This window comes from Apium graveolens, chromosome 2 (assembly GCF_009905375.1).
Source record: "Apium graveolens cultivar Ventura chromosome 2, ASM990537v1, whole genome shotgun sequence".
Lineage (NCBI taxonomy): Eukaryota > Viridiplantae > Streptophyta > Magnoliopsida > Apiales > Apiaceae > Apium > Apium graveolens.
In genome coordinates this window covers 287,582,072-287,605,375 of record NC_133648.1, presented here as the reverse complement: position 1 = coordinate 287,605,375, position 23,304 = coordinate 287,582,072, and the positions used below count along the sequence as shown (strand labels likewise).

Here is a 23,304-nt window from a genome sequence, read left to right as displayed (position 1 = left end):
TAATAAGGGATTTTGAGAGAATGGAAATAGAAGTAAAGGTAATCGGAACCGGAACTGAAAAGCTTTTTGAGATCTCAATGCAACCAGAGTTATTGGAAAAGATCAGATTGTGCCAGGAGAAAATAATGAATGAAGGCAGAGAGTCAATGACTGGAGAGGAGATCCATACTGAGAAAGATGATAAAGGGATAATGAGGTACTCCTACCGGATTTGGGTTCCGAATGTTCAAGAGCTTAAAGATGAGATATTGGATGAAAGCCATAGTTCAAGGTATTCCATTCACCCGGGAAGTACCAAGATGTATAGGGATTTGAAGGAGTATTACTGGTGGCCCAACATGAAGAGGGACGTAGCAGAATGGGTAAACAAATGTTTGACTTGCCAAAGGGTAAAAGCAGAGCACCAGAGACCCAGTGGACTCTTACGACCCCTGGAGATTCCCGAATGGAAATGGGAACAGATAGCGATGGATTTTGTTGTAGGCTTGCCAAGGACAAAAGCCAATCACGACGCCATTTGGGTAATTATAGACCGACTGACAAAGTCAACTCATTTCATTCCTATCAATGAGAGATACACAGTCGATAGACTGGTGGACATTTACCTTAAGGAAATAGTGACGCGACATGGAGTCCCAGCGTCCATTGTCTCAGACCGAGACCCCAGGTTTAACTCCAGATTTTGAAGGAGCTTTCAGGAGTGTGCGGGGACCAAGTTAAATATGAGTACCGCGTACCATCCCCAGACGGATGGGCAGAGTGAAAGGACCATCCAGACACTAGAGGATATGTTGAGAGTCTGTGCAATAGACTTTAAGGGGAGTTGGGATGATCACTTGCCGTTGATCGAGTTTTCTTATAACAATAGCTTTCATGCTAGCATCGAAATGCCGCCTTATGAGGCCCTGTACGGAAGAAGGTGTCGATCTCCCTTATACTGGGATGAAGTAGGAGAGCGGAAGATGCTCGGACCCGAAGTGGTCCAAAGGACCAAAGATATAGCGGATCTTATCAGAGGGCAACTTGTAGCAGCCCAAGACAGACATAAGAAATATACAGACCTAGCCCGAAAGGACAAGGAATATGAAGTAGGGGACTTAGTACTGCTAAAGGTATCCCCTTAGAAGGGATTAATGAGGTTCGGAAAGAAAGGAAAACTAAGCCCAAGATACATTGGACCTTTTGAGATATTAAGACGGATTGGAAAGTTAGCTTACGAGCTAGCCCTACCCCTAATTTGCAACAAGTTCATAATGTGTTCCATGTGTCAATGCTAAGGAAGTATCATCGGGATGCCAGACACATAGTGGAGTACGAGCAGGTGGATATGCAGCCAGATCTAACTTACGTGGAGAAACCAGTAAGGATTATAGATAAGAAGGAGCAGGTGCTTCAGAACAAAGTGATCAAGCTAGTCAGAGTACTATGGCAGAATCATAATGTGGAAGAATCAACTTGGGAACTAGAGAGCACAATGCTAGAAAAGTACCCCCATTTGTTTTCTGTTTGATTCCGGGACGGAATCCTTTTAAGGAGGGGAGACTGTAATAACCCCCAAAATTTTCAACTTTTTGTAACCCTTGTGAATAGTGTTTTAGCTGAATGAGAAAACTTTTCACGCCACACTATGTAGGGGTTCTGTTATGGATATTCTGGGATATTATTAGTACTCTATGTAGTATATAAGTGTATGTAAAGATCGTCAGAATCCAATTCCGAACACTTTAGTTTTTCCCGGAAATCCACTAGATACGGAGAGAATTGAGTATAAGGTAACAAGATAAAAAGGATTTAAATTAAAGGATTATGATAGAGGATCATAAAAAGAAATATAATGTATTGAGAAAGGTTAAGGGAACCTAAGTAATAAGATCCCGGGTATGATCCTTCGAACGATAAACGAAAACGAAAGTTAAGCGAACCGTATAACAGATCAGCGGTCATTAGGCAAACGATTAGGAAGTTAAGCAAAGGGATTAGAGGGAGTGATGTCACCCAACCAATGAGAGGAGGACAAGGAGGGAAAGATGACATCACAACATGACATAGGCATGACATGGGAAGGAAGGAGGTGTGGTTGAATGAGAACCACACAAATTCAAGGGCAACAAGGTAATTGACTAAATCAAACACAAAAACAAATCAACCAAGCCAAGCAAAATCATTTTTCATCAAAATCAAAAAGAACCAAGGCATTGTTCATCTTTTGCTCTCGGCTTTTTAGCTTTTTAAAGGGCAAGAATTTCAAAATCAAAGATCCAAGCTTCCTAAATTGGTAAGATAATTCCCTAATCATCTTCATGCTTAGTTAGGGCTATATCATGAGTTTAAGCCATTAATTCCTTCTCAATCTTCTTCATTTAATCAAAGAAGAAGACAATGAATAGTGTTTTCAAGTTTTTAACTTGAATTTTTTCTTGTTTTCCTTGAAGATCCAAGCATTCCTAAGACTTCTCAAAGCTTCTTAAGGCTTCCTAGCTCCTCCCACCACTTCAAGGAAGGTATATCATCTCCAAACCCTATATTCCTATGTATTATAAGATGATTTTGATTAGTAGGGTGATATGGTAGCTTGATGTTTGTGATTTAGAGTTTGGGATTGAAATGGTATTGAAATGGAATGGTAAATGTTGTTGTTTTGATTAAAAGAACTTAAGTATGGTTAAAGTTAAGCTTAGGCATAAGTATGAATGTTAAAATTGAATTGGTTGGGGTTGTTATGAGGTGATAAGGATGGATGTTGGTTGTATGTTGGATTTGAGGTTGAATTGGGTTGGTTTTGAATGGTTTAAAATTGGGAAATCGCGTAAACATAGCCGTCGTAACGTCCGATTTTCTTTAGACTGTTTTTGTGCATAACATTAGGACCCGAGAACCCCTGCTAGATTATGACCATTGCCATGTTTAGATAGCTCATGTTAGGAGCTTCGTTTTGATATGTAGTTCGTTCGATTCCGATGCACGGTTTAGGAGAAACGACCGTTTCATGTAACGGCGTTTCGCGAACGAAACTTTTCCCCTCGCCTTACTTTGAAACATAGGTTAAAGACCAAAAAGGGTTAATTATTGTATGAAACATTTATGGTGAGTGTGTTAGGCAGTTGGTAAGACACTCGCGAAGGAATCGCCTTAAAACTCGTAAAGGTTACATTATTAAAAATGGCGGAGCCGAGGGTACTCGAGTGACTTAAGAGAATCAGTAAGCGCAAAATAAGCGTTAGAGTCTAAGTTAGTTAAAGTATAGATTTACAAGTGACTTTGGTTTAATTCCAACTTACTTGTTGTTTATAGGTTACCAAACTCGTCCCGAGCCTTTTATCACCCCAAGTCGCTCAGGCAAGTTTTTCTACCCGTTATACTGTTGTTGTGATGTATATGTGTATATGCATTATCTTGCGTTAGATGCATGTTGGTTAATTAGCAAATGTTGTTATATATTGAAGCATGCTGCTATGGTATATATATATGCATGCCTGTTTCGTATTCTTTCCATATACAATTGTTGATAATACCTATGCTAGAGGATAGCGGTAATTTACATATACCCTTAGTATAGGGACCCAAAGGTGAAAATATTTTCTAAAACCAGGAGTCAAGGATCCCGAGTAGATTTTGTATATATGGATATAAATATATATATATATATATATACTTATATATATATATATGGTCATAGTTTTCAAAACTATTAATCGAATAAGGTTTATTCGATAACTTTAACTTTATTTTATTTTATGAATATTATTTTGAATATTCATTCGAGGGCTTATGACTCAGTTTATATTATTATTGAATATTACTTGGATATTCATTTGAGGATGTATGACTCCTTTATTTTATGAATATTATTTATAGTATTCATTCGAGGTATTATGACTCCGCTTATTACTTAATAATATTCTTTATTGTATTAAAGAATAAGGTGTCGATAATCAAACTTATTTTTGATTATTCAAATAAAGATATTACTTTCGTATAAGTATATCTTTGATTATTTGCTATTCATTCAAGTATAAGTTCTAATACTTCTACTTCAATTATTTTTATAAAGATTATTTTTTATGGGAATATTGTTTAAATAATAATAATCAGACATTTTCTAAATATTCTGGGGACTGATTTACTTCATTAAATCAGCTTTACTCCAAACACTCTTTAAAGTGTTTTCGAGTCTTCAAAATGATTTTTAAAAGTTAGAGCGGATCCCAAAACTCATTTTTATATTTAAGATCTTCCTTTTTAAGGGGATTTAAATACTCGCTCAAAACCTGAGGGATCCGGCTCTGTGGTGTATTTTATATTCGCAACACGGTTGCAGTTTTGGGTAAATGAATTGATTACTTACCCAACGTTCAGGAAGTAAGTCCATCTATTGAGTCGGCATAAGTAACATGGGCTCAGTGGGCGTCCATGATAGTGTAAGTGGCTCAGTGGGAGTCCATCAAATGCATAAGTGGCTGAGTGGCAGTCCAGCATAAGGTCCTATTGAGACCAGGGTGATGACCAGTGGGGAATTCGTCCATCTACTAGTAGAAAAGGTTACTTATGGGTATCTTTGCCTGATCAGCAAGATATCCGGTTTATGCCAAATTCTTTTCCTTTCCAAATTTATTGGATATTGCAATTCTGTTCATACTTTGCATCACAGAGGTTTTCAGGAAATTGTATAAAGAAGATGTATATGTTGATATATATATATATCAGAACTTAATGAAGTATATCATAACTTCATTTCCTTTAATAATATTTCAAAGATTTAATCTATTCAAATCTTGTCTTGTAGTCTCATCTATCTGATGAACTGTTGAAAGCTCATTATACTTTGAACAGTGGTAGTTCAAAGCAGCTTTTTGAATGATATAAGTATAGTGAAGTATTTGGTAACTTCATCCCTTGTTTTTACTTATATCTAGTAAGTAATTATCTTACGCATGATAAAAGATTCTAGTAAGTATCCATTTAGATACTTATATTATTGTTATCACTATATATTATCTTGCGAGCTGTAAGGCTCACTCTTGCTTTATTTCTTCATCACACAACAACAGTTAGGAAAGATGGCCAGACTCCAGCAGACCCAGCATAAGCGCGTGGGAAGCGTCCCGCGTCTTCCCGATGATGTTGTAGCTGCTATAGCTGCAGAGGTAGATCTATTTGTAGATCAGACCATCTACTTTTGAGAATCAATTATGTATAATTATAACTTGTGGCAGATAATGGCAATTAACTGTAAATTTATCAAGTAATCATTTTGGGTTGTAATAACTTTTAAATTGTGGATTCAAAGACTTTTACTTATTTCAATTTCATCTCTGAGACTATAACGGGTTGTGGTGTGTGTTAGTGTGGGGTCACAGCATAAGGTTATTTATTATTAATTAAGTGAAGTGATATTATGGAAAGAAAGACCGTGAGGACCCGGATCCCTGACCCCGGATCTGGGGGTGTTACACTTCTCCTCTCGAAGCGTCTTCACAATGCTCTGGAGCTCATCCGCCACCATCTGGATGATATATTGGCTGGTGCGGTATCAGTGTGATGGCATCTCCTCAAGCTTAGTGTTGACGTACTGAACCAAGGTCTCAAGTCTTGCGGTCATCTGCTTCTTAGGCTTTCCTTCATAGTTTCGGCTGTCCGGGTACACGTTCTTTAGTCGGTCTATCAGTCGGTCATACTTGCCCTGAAGCATGTCAAACTCGTGCCTCAACTCAGCATACACAGAGAAAGCAATAGTGTCGTCCGACCCAGAGGGTGCCGAGGAATGCGCCCTTTGCTGACAAACCAATAAGAGGAGTATTAATAATAAATTTACTTAACCTACTCTCTCGCATATTATCTATAGCTTATACATAAATCCTATAACCTATTTGGGTAGTCCAAGGACTCTAAACCGTAGCTCTGATACCAAAACCTGTCATACCCCCAACTTAACAACAAAATAAATATAACTATTACAATATTTAAAAGGAAGTAAACATAACCGAATCCAAGATCTTACAGTTTAGGGTTTGGAACAGCCCAACACTACCATCTATTACAACTGATTTTCATATCGAGTCCTCACACAAAACTATCTCTTATTCTACCTGAGCTCGAACATACGCATCAGCGTCACGGGTGTTACGTGCTGTCTGCTTGAATCTAACCATAGCTACTAGCTGTAATATCAGGGTAAAGAAATGAGTGAGCCAAATACTCAACAAGTACTAAATAATACGATACAAAACATAAATCGAGATATATATTAAAGACTGACAATGTGAAGACATAACCAATAATAACAAGAGATAAAACTTTGGGTGATGGCATCATTTGCTTGTATCAAAACATTTTCAAAATCATATCTTAATCAAAATCATTTTATGACGCTACGGATTACAGCCGGTGATCAGCCGTGAAGTAATCCTGAACCTCGCTGGGTTCTAAAACATTAATGGGATCCCTATGCAACTTTTAAGCCTACATTATAAGTGTGGAAAGGACTCGCGTCTCAGTCCAGATCCACTATTCAAAGAAAACATTTATCCCCCTTTGGGACTGAAAATCCACATTTTAATCATTTCAAAAACTGATGCCGATTTATAACAAAATCTCTTTAAAGAGTAAACATTTTTATCAAGGATTATAGATCAACTTGAAACAGTGGAAATATGATACTAAATCTCAGGGCCATGATCTACTAGACTTTACTTATTAGGGCAATTGAAAAGTTTCCATATACAAGAACTTTGACAAGGTGTTCTAGCAAAGATACTGGATAATAAGAAAGAGTAAATGTCGAACTAGGCTTAAAGCAAGGATTTTAGACAAGGTATAGGTATTGTAACATAAAAAAGATAAGCATCAAGGGTTACAAGAATACCGGAGGTGTTAAGGTATAAAGAAAGTGATCATTAGCTTAAGGTATATCAGGATGTCAAACTTTAGGGTAAGAAAGAGGGTATCAAGCAATTAGGAACAACTTTAATGGATATCTAGCTTTTAGGTATCAAGGTAAAGTTTTTATAGGAGTTCATGCAGTAGGGTGAGATATCAATACTTTAGGAATCATTAGCAAGTTAATCAGGAGGATCAATCAAGTATTATAACAACTCCTTATTTCATCAAGGCATTCCAATTACTTTACTATACTATCGTGATAAGACTTTTGATCTACTTGCAATATGTACTTGAGGGTTCATGGCATTTCTATATAATTCAAAGATAGACTTAAGAATCGCTTGGTTCAAATATAACAAAATGACTCAGGATATTCACATCAATATATATGACTTAAATATTACACATAGTGAATACGAAAGACAGGTTGAATCACTTGCCTTGATAAAGGCTGGTCTGGTCTGGCTGGTAGGAGCAACTGGAAGCTTTACTCGACCTTTATGGCAAGTTTACCCTCATCTCGAGATCCTACATAAATAATAGTAACCTTATTATAATATATTCTCACCAACTTAACCTATTTACAACCCGAAATTAAACACAAATGGCACTTAGGCCTATATGCACTCAATAAATAATCACCTTATAAATATAATTGCACACATAGCCACATATACTTACATATCATATTTTAATACCAAATAATATCACACACACCAAAATGCAACACTAGGCTTGGATGATCTCGACTCACAACTTAAGTCACTTGGTCGCTAAACTAGACAAAGTCTCCAAATTTTGGCTTCCTTACTCAATGTGCCTTTACTAAACTATCCAAAACCTATTGACCCTCACTTGGGCCTTTCACTCTAATGGCTTTATAATATCTTACAACCATAGTGGTCAACCTAGATCTCACTTCTAAGTGTTCTAAAACTTTGTGATAAGTGAAAGTGTTCACTGGAGTAAATTTCAGAATGACATCCATGGCTTCTTGAGTGCATTAGACACTCTTAAACTACTATTTTTCCTCCAAAACTTCTACACTAGACTATTCTGACCATAAGGCATCTCCCAAACTTGATGTGGCTCAAGGGCCTAGCTTGGGCCTCCTTGGGCCTAAGCTTAAAGTCTATGGTTCCCCTGTTTTTCTGGGCAGAAAACGCCCTGACTTGAATTAACTTGTGACACATGGTTCTAACTTAAATCCTATAGACTATGGTTGGAAAAACTCCTCTGACACTCCCTCTAACTAAGGCCCAACAGGGCCTAATGAGGGCCTACCCATGACATGGTCAAAACGTCCTATTTCTAAGTTGCAACAAAAATTTCCGCTGCTGGACAGATTTTGTGATTCCACTTGTGCACCTAACCAAACGACTTGCAAACCTCCAACCAACACCTAAAACCTTTTATATACTCCTAATTCTAGCTTCTGGTGGCTTGGGCCTCAAAGTGCACAACAATGACATGGTCAAAACTCACTCTAAACCTCAGGGTACTAAACTGATTTTCTGCAGAAACTAATACTCTCCTTTCTCCAAGGTTTTTACTTAACAAACTCAACCAACAACAACCAAAAACCCAACCCAAACCTTAACTAAGGTTTTCTACTGAACTAACTCTCTTAAAATAAAAATAATCTTGGTGGAGATCATCCTTACCTAAGGTGCAACATAGCAAAACAAAGGAAATCACATTACACAATTTACAAGTCATCAAGTTTTTTTGAAAACAACAAGTTGTATATTTTTTTATAAAATATATACGAATTATTACCACATATCAAGGAGTACTAATGAAGATTAATATCTTATCCCTAATTAAATTAAAGCTTACTAACAAATCCATTCCAAATGATCAAAAACTTCCAAAGTTCCAAGAGAAATCTACATGCATGCATGACTTCGAGTCTTATAAACCAAAACAACATACTTTCCAAATATATTTTATCATGAAATCGACATGCAATCCTAGCATAATCTATAACTAGATGATCACTTAGAAAGCAAAGGGTTTATCAAGTTTTTGATACAAAATTTATGTTATCACTACCAAAAACACATAGAAATGGAACAAGGCAACAAGAATAATCTCAAGAACCATTCATTCGGCTCCCTCAAGGTCATGGCCGAATGAAGTGGAAGGGAAATGACCATTTAACATCAAGAGTCTCTTTCTCGTGACTTAGAATTTTACCATTCCTTGTAGTTCTCTCAAAAACAATCTTAAATCCATAAGAATCAAGATTGTACTTTGAGTTCCAACTAAAACTTTGACATGCAAACTCAAAACTTAAACTTTTCACTCAAAACTCTTTGAATTATACATGATCATGATATAGGAAGTAATATTTACTTGAATGGGAGGTGGGAGCTTGAATGAAGAATGAAGAATGAAGAAAAGGGGTGGGAATAGGGTTTCGGCCAAAAAGCCGAGAGGAGAGGGGGAGGGCCGAGAGGAGAGGTGGGAGGAGGGAGGAGGAGTATGGAAATGGTGGAGTGATCATCATGTTTGTTTGGTTTTTATTTGCCCACAAGTGAGTGGATAAGAGAAATTACAAGAATAACCTTCCAACATAGTTAGGTAGATTTGCATGCAAGGACAAAATGGTAATGTGGCTAGTAGAATGAAAGTGAGTAGGGTTGGAAATGCCTTCCTTGCCCCTTGGTTGAATAGAAGAGAATTTGCATGCAAGGGTAACCATGTAATTTGATAATTATTAAGCAACTAATTTTCAAAGATTTATTTTTATATAATAAAATAAAAGTTCAAAAATTATAAAATTTATACCATAAAATAACTTGGATTTTTATAGATTTTATAAAATCACTTTCAAAATTTGTGAACAAAATATCTTTTAAAAGAAAATTTCTCCAAGGCTTAGAATATTCCTTATAAATCAAAAATAAAGGAAATAAATAAATTTTTGCTTTGAAAAATCATGTACTACAGATAACAATTTTATAATGCAGAAATTCTCGCTTATACAATCGTACAATCATTGAACATATTTTTATTCGGCTTTAATATTATACCAAATCCATAAATAATATTACACGAAAATGCCGGTTGTAACACTAAAAATGCATGGAAGAGTCTATCAAGCAAAAGATTCAAAACTGAAATTCCTTAGATCTCTACCAAAAGAGTAGAAGCCTATGACTGTCTCTCTCAGAAATTCTCAGGATTAAACGGAAGTTACTTTGGAGAGACTGTATGGAATTCTAAAAACTTATGAGCTTGAGATGGAACAAGATGAGCAGATAGAAAAAGGAAGGAAGAAGGGAGGATCTACAGCTTTGGTGGTTGAACAAGAGAGAGTGAAAGAGATGAAGGTTGAAGCTGAGGAATATGCATCAAACTCGAGGGTTTGTGAAGGCAAATGAAAAGGTCTAGTGGTTGAGCATGAAGATCATCTCAGTCAGGATGAAATGGAAGACATAGATGAACATCTAGCTTTTCTGTCAAGAAGGTTTTCCAAGCTCAAATTCAAAAAACAATTTGGAGCAGCCAAGCCAAATAGAAACATGGTGGATAAATCTAAATTCAAGTGTTTCAAATGTGGCTTGAGTGGTCATTTTGCAAGTGAATGCCGAAAGCCTGATTCTGAAAAAAAGAAGTGTGGCGCCCCAAAATCCGAGGTCAGGGATCTTGGAACCCACGCCATCTTGAATCCTATACAACACTTATCTCGTACCATAATATATAAATACTCACACCTTTAGGACCCCACACATATCAACACACACACACACTTACAGGTTATTATCTTAGAAACGAACCATGCATTACTAGAGTATATCAATCCACAAAGTGATAATTATTACAATCCCAAAGTGATTAAGTCTTACCGCGGAAGTAACCTTTAAGTAAGGTTAGTTTGTCGGCCAAATATATATTTTTGTTATTTATTATCTTACATAAGTCATACTTGTAAATAAGCCGGACTAAAAATAATTGAAAACCCATTCAGCTTATGCGCTCTACCTGAGGTACAACACCAAACATCCTACGGAACAACTAGCCGTTTCCTACCCGTTTCCTAGCCGTGAGTTTCATGATAGGCATCTTGATTCATTGTTGTGTTGTGTCAATTTAAGAAAATAAGTGTGAGCTATAATCCCCAGTATAATAATGTACACTATGAAAAGACTGTATGAGAAATTTATGTATGATTCCATATACAATAGATATATTTTCTTAAAACAATTTTCTTTGGTGTCACATACCTTCTTTCGAAAACAATTCTTTTGTTAACTTATTATCCTGCAAATACCTCAATGGTAAACCCAACACCTAGGCTTGGGTTACGGTATTGCATTACAATTCCAATTGGAAGTATAGGACCTTCACCGGAGCCTCAGAGATATGATGATCAGTCGTATAACGGTATCACTCTCTACATGTAGATGGACGACTTCCTAATATCCTAGTTGTCATCCAAGCCACATTCAGGCTTTATAGGTTTTCCCATTCTACCCGGGTATGTTTTGCATACTTCGTATGTCCTTCTCTACACATCGTACCTTCTCATACGAAAAATTAAATGGAAGTCTCCCAGTCCATGAAGTACTGGATCTCTACACCTCCTCTGTTCTTTTTAGGAATCCTATCATGTACTTGGAACATCGAACTATATCGAGGTTCCCCAAGCATTTTGCTTGTTGATAGGCACCAGTCATCTCATATATGTATATATATGTACTTCCGAGAATTTATGGAGGAAGTACTAAGATAATGTGAGTTGACCGTTGTCAACAGATAAATAAATAAGGGGTAAGTTTCCTTTGAAGCTATGTTTATAATATTTAAAATAAGTTGAGATATATTCATCGATGATCTAAAAGTATTCGTATGATCTTCTGAAATCCAGGAGTATTTTAAAATAGGTTTTATGATTTTTAAATCATATTAAATTACTTAATAAATAATTATTAAATAAATAATAATTATTAAATAATTAGATATCGAATAATTATGTTTTTAAAGAATATTTGAAATAATATTCCTCAACTAATTTACCTTTAAATAATTAGGGTAACCTTTAATAATATAATTAATCGAGTTTGAAATAAATAATCGTTGGAGAATACTTCTCCTATATTAAATGAATAATTAAAATAATATTTGTTATTCGAGTAATAAAATAAATTTGAGGGAATACGATCTTTGGAAATCGTTTTAAATAAATTCGAGATATTTAATACTTCGCAAGTGGACATCAAGTCCCTTGGAATAAAACAAGTACAGACTTTTAATCGTCCAAAACATCTCCAGAATGACTCTCGGGTTTTCATTTAAAACTCCGACCGACTCTCGGTCTTATAATTATACATCATGCTCACGGTGGCGCTAAAATATTCTATGATATATATGGATGCTCTATGGTCCGCTCGGAAATCTATAATCATAAACATATATCATTTCGTTAGATTCTGTTCTTATTTATTGCGACTCGTACATACGCGCTACTTATTAATCGTTCACGCAACTCACCTTCCTCTTATTATTCCATTAAGCACAAGTATTCGTTATGTTTGCTTTCTTTTCGAAATCCTTTATGTTCGTTTATGCCTTTTACATTTCAGTCCTCGGCTCCGTTTACGATTCTTAATGGTTTTCTAATCATGCAGTCCCGGTTCCGACATTTTTATCAAATTGAGAAATTTATATTTTTACTTGAAATTTTTATAGAAGTTAATAAATTCTATTTATTACTCTCTGTAAAAATGACACCTGCAGCTGGTGTCCTACCCATATATATATAAGATGAACCTTTTCACATTTTCTTTATTTCCTGGTTATTTAAGCATTTACATTTATTTCACTGTTATATCGTTGCATATTTAAAAATGTTGTTTTATTTACAATCATGTTGTACCCTTTATGTTTTCCAAATTTTTTAAAAGTACTTTAAAAATGATTTATTTACACATCGCGTTGTTTTATTCATTTAGATATTTAATAAATTGTTTTATTTCCCCATATCAACTGTTTTAACGATGTTTTAATATTATAAAGACTATTTTCATTCCATAACACCTGTTTAATATATTGTTATTAAGAGAACCCCTTTTTTTTATTATCAGAAAGATGGCACCCAAAAGAAAAGTATGACCCGACTCATCTAATGGAAATACCGAGGGCCAAAACAATAATAATCAGATGGATCAGATGTTCCATCTCATGCAACAGCAGATGCTGATGATACAGCAACAGATGCAGCAGCAACAACAGCAGTTTCAATAACAAATGCTACAACAAGCCGCTCATCCAGAACATCAAGTACCTCCAGCAGCACCTGTAGTTACTTTCAAGCAATTTCAATCGGTAAAGCCTCCGGAATTTGTCGGTTCCACAGATCCTACAAAGGCAAGAGCTTGGCTGAAGGAGATAGAAAAGGCTTTTATGTTGGTGAAAGTTGAGGAAGAACAGAAGACGGATTTTGCCAGCTACTTTCTGAAAGGTGAAGCCAATTACTGGTGGGAATCGAAGAAAGCTTTGGAAGGGGAAGTTGTGGTGACCTGGGATAGATTCATTGATCTTTTCCTGGAAAAATATTTCCCTCATTTTATGAAGAACCGGATGGAGATCAAGTTCCTGGAACTGAAACAAGACAACTTATCGGTCGCGGATTATGAGACCAAGTTCACTGAATTGGCCAGATTTATTCCTGAGCAAGTGGATACGGATGAAAAGCGGGCCAAGAGATTGCAGCAGGGACTGAAGCCATGGATTCGTAGTAGAGTAGTTGTATTTGAGCTAACGACTTATATGGCTATTGTTCAGAAGGCCATGATCATTGAATGTGAGAGTGAAGCAGCTCAGAAAGAGAAGGGACCAGGAAATTTCCAGAACCGTTTCAACAGAAGGCCGAGATTTCAAGCCCGGGGAAAAGTAAATGCCAGGAGACCAGAACAAAACAACCAGAGGATGGGTAATCGACTTCCTGCCCCAAATCAGCAAAGACTTATCCGATCGCCTATACCTGATTGTAGAATATGTGGTAAAAAGCATACGAGAATTTGCAACAAGCTAAATGTCACGTGTTTCAAGTGCAAGCAAAGGGGACACTACTCTGGAGAATGTCCGATGGGAAGAGCAGAGGTCACTTGTTTCCAGTATGGAAGAAAAGGACATATTGCCAAGGACTGCAGAGGAGTTGCAATGGCCGCTAGTATTCCAAGGGTTTTAGCATTACCTCCACCTCCACTACCACCACAAAATCAGCCCAGGGCAAGGACTTTCAACATGTCAATGAAGGAAGCAGTACAGAGTCCAAATGTGGTTGCAGGTACGCTCCCTGTGAATTCCGTAAATGCTTTAGTATTGATTGATTCCGGAGCTACTAGATCTTTTATTTTTGAAGATTTTATCCCTAAGATAGACTGTGAAACTCAGTGGTTAGACGAAGTGCTAGTCATAAAATTAGCAAATGATGATCAGGTTATGGTAGATCAAGTATGCCCAAGTTGTGATATTGAGATAGGCAGATGTCATTTCTCAATTGATTTGATACCTTTCAGGTTAGGAGAGTTTGATGTTATTTTAGGAATGGATTGGCTAGCTAGTAATAATGCTCAGATTGATTGCGCAAATAAGAAAGTGAAATTGCAAACTGAAGAAAATAAAACAGTAACATTTAAAGGTGCAGAGCAAAAACAGAAATTCCTAACAATGATGCGGATGAGACGATTATTATACCAAAGATGTCAAGCCTATTTAGCCTACGTATTGGATACCAACAAAGAAAGTCCGAAGTCCTATAGTTTGTGAGTTTCCCGATGTCTTTCCAGATGAACTTCCAGGACTTCCACCGGATCGAGAAATCGAGTTCACTATTGATTTGGCGCCAGGGACTGAACTAATTTTGAAAGCTCCATATCGAATGTCACCTGTTGAAATGAAAGAATTAGCAAAGCAGTTGCAAGAACTTCTCGACAAAAGAATCATAAGGCCAAGTGTATCTCCATGGGGCGCACCAGTATTGTTCGTGAAAAAGAAGGACGGTAGTATGCGACTGTGTATTGATTATCGTGAGCTGAACAAGTTAACCATCAAGAATAAATATCCTTTACCTCGCATCGATTACTTATTTGATCAACTAAAAGGAGAAACATGGTTTTCACAAATCGACTTACGATCAGGCTATCATCAGCTAAAGATCAAGGCAGAAGATATTTCAAAGACTGCGTTCAGAACGAGATATGGACACTACGAATTTCTTGTGATGGCTTTTGGATTAACGAATGCACCTGCAGCATTTATGGATTTGATGAATCGAGTATTCAAGAAGTATCTGGATAAGTTTATCATTGTATTTATTGATGACATCTTGATTTATTCAAAGACGGAAGAAGAATATGCAGCGCACTTAAGAACGACACTGGAGATATTACGAAAGGAGCAGCTTTATGCGAAATTTTCAAAATGTGAATTTTTGTTGAAGGAAGTGCAGTTTTTAGGACACATCATTAGTATTGAAGGAATTCAAGTGGATCCCGCAAAGATTGAAGCTATTTTAAATTAGGAAAGACCAAAGATGCCAACTGAAGTCAGAAGTTTCTTGGGATTAGCCGGTTATTACAGAAGATTCGTTAAAGATTTTACAAAGATAGCCACACCATTGACGAAGTTGACGCGAAAGAATGAAAAGTTCGAATGGAACGAGAAATGTGAAGCAAGTTTCCAAGAATTGAAGAATCGACTAGTAACTGCACCTGTGCTTGTGTTACATGATGATCAAGGAGACTTTGTCATATACATCGATGCTTCATATCGAGGACTTGGATCGCATATGCTTCTAGACAGCTAAAGCCGCATGAACAAAAATATCCGACGCACGATCTTGAACTAGCAGCAATTGTGTTTGCACTGAAGCTTTGGAGACATTATCTGTACGGTGAAAGATATGAGATTTATACAGATCACAAAAGTTTGAAGTACATTTTTACCCAGAAGGAACTTAACATGCGACAGCGACGTTGGCTAGAGTTAATTAAGGATTACGACATTTCAATCAATTATCATCCAGGCAAGGCCAATGTAGTAGCAGATGCGTTAAGTCGAAAGGAACGATTGAACCTGTTAACGTCTTCAGAGGACTTAATCAAGGAATTCGATAAATTGGAGATTGAAGTTCGTGTACCAGAAAGTTCTACCGAAATGAATTACGCTATGACTTTTCACCAGAACTATTGGAGAAAATAATAAGGTGTCAGGAAGAAGTAATGGACCAGGATATCAAGAATTTAACAGGAGAAGAGATTACCAGTCAGAAGGACGCTAAAGGAATTTTTTGTGTTGCTTCGAGAATCTGGATATCTAACGTACAGGAACTAAAAGCGGAAATTTAACAAGATGCTCATAGTTCAAGATATGCGATTCATCCCGGAAGCACAAAGATGTATAGAGACCTGAAGGAAAATTTTTGGTGGCCGAATATGAAGAAAGAGATAGCGGAATGGGTCAGCAAGTGTTATACGTGCCAAAGAGTGAAAGCTGAACATCAACGTCTGAGCGGACTATGACAACCATTAGATATTCCCGAATGGAAATGGGAGCACTTAGCTATGGATTTTGTAGTGGGACTTCCAAGGACGAAAACAAATCACGATGCAATTTGGGTTATCATTGATCGATTGACGAAATCAGCACATTTTCTTCCGATTAACGAAAGATTTTCACTGGACAAGTTAGTGCACTTATATCTCAAGGAAATCGTAATGCGTCATGGAGTACCCGTATCGATTGTATCGGATCGAGATCCCCGTTTCAATTCGAGATTTTGGAGACAATTCCAAGAATGTCTAGGAACAAAGTTGAACATGAGTACTGCTTATCATCAACAAACGGACGGGCAAAGCAAAAGGACAATCAAACAATCGAAGATATGCTACGTGTATGCGCAATAGACTTTGAAGGCAATTGGGATGAGCACTTACCGCTAGTGGAATTTTCTTACAATAACAGTTATCAAGCGAGTATTGGGATGCCACCTTATAAAGCTCTATATGGAAGAAAATGCAGATCACCTACCTGTTGGGATGAAGTGGGAGAACGTAAAATTCTAGGTCCAGAACTGATTCAGCAGACCAAGGAAAAAGTAGAACTGATCCGCAAGCGACTTGAAGCAGCACAGAATCGATAGCGTAAATATGCAGATCTATCTAGAAAGGATATGGACTACCAGGAAGGAGAACATGTATTGCTAAAGGTATCACCATGGAAGGGATTAGCTAGGTTTGGCAACAAAGGCAAATTGAAACCTCGCTACATCGGACCATTTGAAATTTTGAAGAAAATTGGGAAGGTTGTATACGAATTAGTTTTACCACCCCATATGCAGCATATTCACAACGTATTTCATGTATCTATGCTTAAGAAGTACAACCCTGATACAAGGCATGTAATAGAGTATGAACCAATAGAACTTCAGGCATATTTGTCGTATGTAGAACAGCCGATAAGAATTCTAGATCGACAAGAGAGGGTATTAAGAAATAAGTCTGTGTCATTAGTGAGAGTTTTGTGGAGAAACTCAGTGGTTGAAGAATTAACCTGGGAGCTCGAGAGTGAAATGTTAGAAAAGTATCCTCAGTTGGTTGTATAGTGTGATTCTGAGGACAGAATCCTGTTAAGGGGGGGGGGGGAGAATGTAACGACCGAGAAATTATGCTTGTATTATATCATAATAAAGATAAATTATGTGTATTATTATGTGATTAAATGTGTTGAGTCATTAAACCCTAACTGTTATGTGTTACGTGTTGTCTGTTTTGATCCAAACGTGTTTTGGATATTTATTGAGTGTTCTATCGTAAGTTATATATTTTATATCAAGATCCGTACAGCTCAAAACCATGTTTTAAAAGCTCGTATTTCAAAAAAAATCATTGGCCCTATTTTGCCAAAAATGCTCTATACCATATCGCTATTCTGAACCCCTAGACGTTTTACAAATTTACCTCTTTCGCAAAAAATGACTTTTCCGGACCCCTTCGGGTACCAAAAACCCCACAAAAATCACATTTTTATTTTTATATGATCATGAATTTATCATACATCATTTTTCTTTGCATTTTTGTAATATTCACAATTTTTGGGAATTTTTGACATTAATTTTGTATTTATTGGATATTTAAAAATTCACTATTAATACCCAAAAATTATAAAAATTGGGGCCAAATATTTTTATTAGGAGTGTAATTAGCCCCTTAAATTTATTTGGGGGTATTATTTTGTATTAATATAAATAGCTAATTATTAGTAATTAATTATTTAATTAATCATAAAAAAATCAGAAAATCAAGAAAATCCCCAATTCTCTGAAATTAGGGTTTGGAGTTCTTGGAATCAAAGCCAATTTTGATCGTGATTCTGTTAACCAAATCAGTCATGTGAGTATCCGTTTTGAAGCTGATTTATTGTAGTTTTCGATTATGTAATCAGTTTTGTTGTTTGATTTCTTGTTTTTAATTCGTAATTTTCGGGTTTATTGTTCGAATTCGGGTTATGATTATGGCTGCTTGTTTGATTGTTATGATGTTGGGGATGAATAGATCGTTAAGTTTAGAATCAAAGGGCACCAGTTTCGTATATTTTGGTGGAGGTTTTGTGCTCGCTGGAAAGCGGCGACGCCGCCGTTGTTCTTCGCGGTTCCGGCGTCGGGTTGGACGAAGACGAAGAAGGAACAGAAGGGGACGTCGTCTGTGTTGCTGAGGAACAAAAGCGGTGAAAAACGAGATCGAACCGGACGTTTTTGGGCCGATTATCTGCTCTCCGGAAATTTCCCCCGCCGTGCCGGTTTCTGGGCACGTGTTCTTCGTGTTCATCGTCGACCCGAGGTCGACCCGGTTTCCAACCCGGTTTCGACTCGGGTTTGATCCTAAAAACCCTAACCCTGTTCCTGTTGTTATGTTTCTGATATATTATTTATTTATTATATTTTATAAAATCGAAAAATTAGTTTTATTAATTCTAAAAAATTAATTAAAAATTAGTTTTAAATTCTGAAAAATATTATAATTAATTTCTAAATTATTTTATTAAATTATAAATTCGAATTTAATTATTTAATTAATTATTTAATTATTTATCTAATTATTTATTAGTTATCTAATTAATTAATAATTAGGTAATTAATTAATAATTAGGTAATTAGTTAATAAATAAGGATTAAATAATATGATTAATAATCCGATAATTAGTTAATATTACGAGTAACTCGTATTCATACGAGTAGTGATTCGATATTGAGAATTATTATTCGAGCAATAATTTATTCGAAGGATATCGTAATAATTATTCGTACCGAATAATTAAATACAGATAATTAAATGATTAGTTAATCGTATAGGTATAGTAATAATAATAACAGTTCGATAGTAGTCGAGAATCGCGAGTAGCTCGTATTTATACGAGTAGTTAATCGTTGAGTTAGATTATAATTCGAGTAATTAGTATTTATTCGATAAATAGCGTATGAGTTAGTTGTATCGATTGTTTATTTATAAATAATCGATCTGATCGAGTAAGTATTATTAATTTGTAATAAATAGTAATTAATCCTGATGATTAGGGATTAATTATTTTAAAATACAATAATTATTAGTTAATTATTTAAAGATGTAATTAAGGATTATTTAATTATAATTATTTTTTATAATTAATTATTAATTAATTAAATCTTGTTTAATTCATAATAATTAAACCGTTAGTCCGATTTGAGGGAAACGAGGACCCCTAGACTCAGAAAAATGAAACGAATCCAATAAAAATAATTGTAAGTTATAATTTCTTCCGGAAGAGAGTGGTCTTGTGATAATTAATTGTTCATAGGCCCTATTAGGGGTAGAATCGAGTCAAATAAATCCCAAAAAATTGTAATAAAATCAGATAGGGTTAGTTATTATAAATATGAGTCTAGTATCGATTCTAAAAATAATTATAAGTCTAAAAATTAATTATGTGCTTTATGTGCTATGTGCTTTACGTGGTTATGTGAACCTTACGTGCTATATAATTATATGTGTATATATGCGGGTCAGATAGAAATGCATGGGTAGACTGATAAGGTTACGTGGTATCAATTCGAGATACACGTATATAGTAAGTTATCTAAACGACTATCTTTCTATGATTGGTTCAGTGTCAGCAAGGCAGAGCAAGCTAGAGACCGAAGGTGGTGAGTTGAACCAGGTTAAGTACGCGCAAGGCAAGTTTTCCCCTATTCTAAATTCAGAATAGTGAATTATATCTCATTTTTCCATATCAGTTATCTTTGATAAATTTTGTTCATATACACTGTTATGAAATTATTGAATCTTGTTTCTATTTCACTTTGATTATTGTTTCCCCCCAATTTATTGAATCCTTTATTCGTATTCCTATACTTTTACCCTTGTTACATATACTTTGATATATCCTGGTATTGGGATACATCAAAAGTATTCTGATTGTTCCGGATGCTAAGCTTTGGACTGGATGGTTACGATGCGGACTGGGTTTTACCCAGACCTTTAATTAATAGGCCATAGTTGCCTAAGTACTCCTTATGTTGGTTGGGTCTATGCAGTTGGGTATAGATCTGCACTGTATCCTGACTGATCAGCAGGTTATAGTGCATATATTGGTTCTTGTTTCCAGTCTTGTTCGTTTGGCACTCGCCAGTATTGGCAAATTATTATCCTATACAGATACAGATGGTTGTTCAAACCAGCAACTTATTGGTTCACTTATTTCTCTCTCTTTATACTATATATATATTGTTGCAGGCTTGTTAAGAATTTTGGCTCATCCCTTTTTATTGTTATTCCTATTGTTTTACAGTTAGTGTGTGGTTCTTGTTTTCAATTCTTAACCTTAAAAGATCCTGAGTAGCAGTAGTTCGGGGTAATTATCATATTTATATTCCGCTTGTGCAGGTTTAGTTTGTAGTTGTTATTAATAATGCCCCAAATCTATACCCCGGATTTGGAGGGTGTTATAGTAGTACTCATGCCAGCCAACCTGTCTAGCATATGATCAATTAAAGGAAGAAGGAAGTAATCTTTCCTCGTGGCCTTGTTCAGCTTTCTATAATCCATGCAAACTCTCCACCCCGTGACTATTCGAGTAGGAATGAGCTCATTCTTTTCATTAGCAACCACGGTAATGCCTCCTTTCTTTGACACACACTGAATTGGGCTCATACAAGAACTTCCAGAAATAGGATAAATAATTCCTACGTCTAGCCACTTAAGAATTTCCTTCTTCATAACCTCCTTCATGATAGGATTTAACCTCCTCTGTTCCTCAACAGTCGGCTTACTTCCTTCCTCTAGCAGAATTTTATGCATGCAATAAGAAGGGTTGATTCCCTTAATGTCTGCTATAGTCCATCCAATTGCCGACTTGAACTCTCTCAGAATTCATAAGAGCTTTTCCTCATCGCTACCTGAAAGGTCGGATGCAATAATAACAGGCAAAGTAGATGCATCACCCAAACACGCATACCTCAAGTGTTTAGGCAAAAGTTAAAGCTCGAGTGTAAGACCTTCCTCAATAGATGGCTTGACACGCCCCTCAGCATTTTTGAGTTCTGTCAATCCAAGAGATTCAAAAGGCATATCATGCCTTCGCTTCCAAGGAGAAGCATTCAAATACTACAACTGCTCATCACGGTCATCATCTTCACTATCTGAATTCCCCATCAGGGCTTTCTCTAGGGCATTAGACCTTAGCATTTGATCAAGTTCTGAAGTAACCACAGAATCGACCAATTCCACTTTTAAGCACTCCTCTTTATCAGTAGGGAATTTCATGGAATTGAAAACATTAAAGGTCACATCCTAATCCAGTACTCGCATAGTGAACTCACCGTTCTGCACATCAATCAAGGTTCGGACAGTAGCCAATAATGGTCTTCCCAAGATTATGGGAATCTTTTTATCCTCCTCGAAATCAAGAATTACAAAGTTAGCAGGAAAGATAAGTCATCTAGCTTCACTTTCCTAGAGAGAATATCTTTCATAAACTTCGCAGAGCTAGGCATCTATTCAAGAGCTTCAGCGAAAGGTATGTCGATATGAAGTTTCTTGAACACCTCCAGAAACTTAGCAATTGCTTATCCAACTTTTGCTTCTGTAGCTTCTTAGGAAAAGGAGGTGGGCATAGACATGTTTGTCCCCTGTATTACCCTCAGGATGAGTGTGTTCCATAATTTTCTTCCTTGATTCCACTTCTGCACCCTTCTACACATCTTTTTCAGCCAAAATTTCAGATTCTGGAACTTGAGATTTTTCGGGGCTTACAACCTTTCCAGACCTCAATGTAATTACCTTAACCTGCTCTTTTGTTTCCCTCTTTCCAGGAACTTCTGTGTCACTAGGGAGTGTACCAGGTTGTCGATTCAATAAAGCATTGGCAATCCACCCAATTTGATTCTCCAGAGTCTTGATAGAAACCGCTTGGCTCTTGTACATGAGCCTCAACTCCTCCAATTCAGATTTTTCATTAGATTGACTTGTACTTCCATGTGATAGTTGTTGAAGTTAGAGTTGTTGTCTCAGTGCATATTGCGGTTGTTGAAAACCAGGAGGGTTGAATTGCCTTGCTTCATACTACTGATAAGGCTGTTGCACCGCATTCAGATTGCTTCTCCAGCTGAAGTTAGGATGATTACGGTTGTTGGGATGATAAGTGGCTGGAACTGGTTGTTGCAACCTCTCAAAGTTGCTTACACACTGAGCTGGTTCACTAGAAATAGCACACTGCTCAGTTTCATGCGCACCTGCACAAAGCTCACAAACACTCATGATCTGATTAACTCCATAATTAGCCAAAAAATCTACCTTCATAGTTAAAGCCTTAAGCTGAGCAGCTATAGCAGTAGTTGTATCCACCTCCAGAATTCCTGCTACCTTGCCTTGAGGTAGTTTCTAAGGTGGGTTCTGGTATTCATTAGCAGCCATCAGTTCAATAACCTCATAAGCTTCATCGTAGCTCTTAGCCCATAAGGCTCCACCTGATGCTGCATCGAGCATGGGTCTAGACTGTGCTCCCAAACCATTATAAAAGCAGTTGATAATCATCCAGTCATGCATCCCATGATGAAAACACTTCCTAAGAATCTCCTTATAGCGCTCCCAAGCTTCATACAAAGACTCTCCTGATTGCTGTGCAAATTGAGTAAGAGCGTTCCTGATTGCAGCTTTCTTCGCCATAGGGAAGAATTTAATAAGAAACTTCTAAGCAAGATCTTCCCAAGTAGTAATAGAGCCTGGTGGTAGAGAATGCAACAACACTTAGCTTTATCCCTCAGAAAGAATGGGAAAAGCCTCAGCTTAACAACATCTTCAGAAATATTGTTGAAATCTCTAATGTGCATATTAGGATCTTTTGTTGGAGAACCCCCAAACTGGACTGAATTCTGCACCATCT

General features: G+C 36.5%; 1 non-coding gene across 1 annotated transcript; it reads left to right on the top strand.

Moving 5' to 3' along the window:
* Positions 1-22,965: 22,965 nt before the first annotated feature.
* Positions 22,966-23,072, top strand: LOC141709106 (small nucleolar RNA R71). The gene has a single exon (XR_012569699.1). It is a non-coding gene; the product is annotated as a small nucleolar RNA R71 (small nucleolar RNA).
* The last annotated feature ends 232 nt before the right edge of the window (positions 23,073-23,304 follow it).